This window comes from Chrysochloris asiatica, unplaced genomic scaffold, assembly GCF_000296735.1.
Source record: "Chrysochloris asiatica unplaced genomic scaffold, ChrAsi1.0 scaffold00007, whole genome shotgun sequence".
NCBI classification, from domain to species: Eukaryota; Metazoa; Chordata; class Mammalia; order Afrosoricida; family Chrysochloridae; genus Chrysochloris; species Chrysochloris asiatica.
The window spans coordinates 25,965,625-25,968,313 of NW_006408525.1; positions in this window are offsets into that span (position 1 = coordinate 25,965,625).

Below are 2,689 nucleotides of genomic sequence, written 5' to 3' on the forward strand. Positions count from 1 at the left end.
TTCTTTCCATGAGAGTTGCTAGTGGATCCAAGCAAAATGAAATCTTTGACAACTTCAATCTTTTTTCCATTTATCATGATATTGTTTATTGGTCCAGTGGTGAGGATTTTTCTTTAATTGAGGTGCAATCCATAGTGAAAGCTGTGGTCTATGATCTTCATCAGTAAGTATTTTAAGTTCTCTTGGCTTTCAGCAAGCAAGGCTGTATCGTCTGCATATTGCAGATAGTTAATGAGTCTTCCTCCAATCCTGATGCCATGACTTTTTTCATGTAAGCCAGCATCTCAGATTACTTGCTCAACATGCAGATTGAATAAGTATGGTGAAAAGATACAACCCCGGAGCACAGCTTTTCTGATTTTAAACCATTCAGTATCCTCTTGTTCTGTTTGAACGACTGCTTCTTGGTCTATGTACAGGTTCCTTCTGAGCACAATTAAGTGTTCTGGAATACCCATTCTTCCATATTATCCATAATGTATCATGATCCACACAGCTGAAAGCCTTTGCATAGTCAATAAAGTTCCAGTAAACATCTTTCCGGTATTCTCAGCTTTCAGTCAAAATCCATCTGACATCAGCAGTGCTATCCCTTGTTTCACGTTCTTATCTGAATCCAGTTTGTGCCTCTGGCAGTTTCCTGTTGATGTATTGTTGCAGTCAGTTTTGAATTATCTTCAGCAAAATTTTGCTTCCATGTGATATTGATGATATTATCCAATTATTTTCACTTTCCATTAGGTCACCTCTCTTTGGAATGGCCACAAATATGGATCTCTTCCAATCTGTTGCCAGATAGTTGCCTTCTAAATTTCTTGGCATAGAGGAATGAGTGCCTCCAGTGCTGCATCAGTTTGTGGAAAGATTTCAATTTGTATTCCATCAATTCCTAAAGTCTTGGTTTGTTTTTTGTTTCTTTTTTTTTTTTGGTTGTTGTATGTTGCCAATGCCTTAAGTGCAGCTTGGATTTCTTCCTTTAGTATTATTGGTTCTCGATCATATGCTACCTCTTGAAGTGATTGAACATCGACCATTCTTTTGGGTACAGTGACTCTGTATATTCCTTCCATTTCTTCTTCTTCTTCTTTTTAGAACAAAACATTTTATTATTAAAATAAAAATCTTTGTATAAAAGTGTTACAGACCAAAAGCTCTATTTACATTTAGTAATTCTAGGTTCAATTTGCATAAAACACTGAGCAGACGTACCAACAAAATGGACACAAGCACTTAAATCCAAGTTTTACCAAATGGTTTGATGAATGCAAAACATAAAACCCACAAAGAACCACAAAAGTTAAAATACTGCCTACAAGCTATATAAGCAGTTGTCATGTGCACAAACTGTTGGCAGTTACGTCTCCAGAAAGGCACTTCTCATTGCTATAAAAGCGCTTAAAATCTGAGCATGAACACTATGTTCCGCTTATCATTTCCTCAAAAAAACAAAAATGGCAAACAATGTAGCCTAGTATTAGCATGAGTTTTCCATGCAAAATGGTGCAAGATGTAAGTTGAAACACCTTACACAGCAACTGTAATAAACTTGGCAAACTAAGATTTTACTAAAGTCTGACACCAAGAATTTCAAACGAGCCTAAGCCCTGAAGTCTCACCACTAATTTTCAAGGACGTATCTCCTACGATGATTTTAAATATATCGTTGCTCACAAACCTTTGGATTATAATGACTGTGTAAACCAGATTCTCCACTTAACCTTACAATGGAAGAAATTAGCAACAGCTAAGTCTCAACTGTGACAACTTACATAATAACTTGTATAAAAAGCACAAGACAGAGACGCATCTGAAGTCATGCACTTTCATTTTTCCACATCGTTTTATGGCCTTTGTGACTTGACTCTGTTAAAAGTATCAACAAGTATGAACACAAAGCCACACATGTAGTTTTCATGTAAACTGTGAGAGAGCTGTTCTATAGACTTCAACAGATTTAGTTAGTTAGGGCTGATACGTTGTTCTAAGTGCTTGGTTTTATGAGTGGATGGCAGGACCACATCAACATCAATTAGATCTCTACATAAGCTGGCTGTCATCTTTCTCCCACAGAGCAGCCGGTGGATTCGAACTGCTGACCTCTTGATTAGCAGCAGAGTATTTAATCACTGTACCACTAAGGTTCCCAAATCAAACATACTCTCATATAATGACTACTTTAAGTGTTCAGAAAATAAATGATCGGAGAAGACCATTGACAAGAGTCTGAATATGAACATGACTGTCAGTTACCTTTTGAAGAATGACAAAAGGTAACAGGCATTATACATCTCTGATGGCTCGAAAATGCCTGTACAACAGAATAACCATCAAAATTCAAAACTGAGGTTTCTAGCAGCTAACAACCATGAAAAATTTAACAGGGAGATGTGAGAAGTATCAGGCAAATAGTGAATCTTCTGGCTATTACGCTTGCATTTCAAACTCCTGTTTCAGACTTTTCAAGTAAGCATGCACATTCCCAAAGCTGTGGTATGTGGCCAAGTACTCCAGGACCCCATTGTTCAATGTCCATCACACTGCCTACAGAAGCTGCAGGTACAGATTCTAGTTGGGATCCAGGAGGACATCATTGATTTCTTCCCCATAGCAATTCTGAAGGCAGGGACCACAGAATTGGCCTCGAACACCCCAACACTCTGGGTTTCTGTAATTTTTTTTTTTTTTTTTT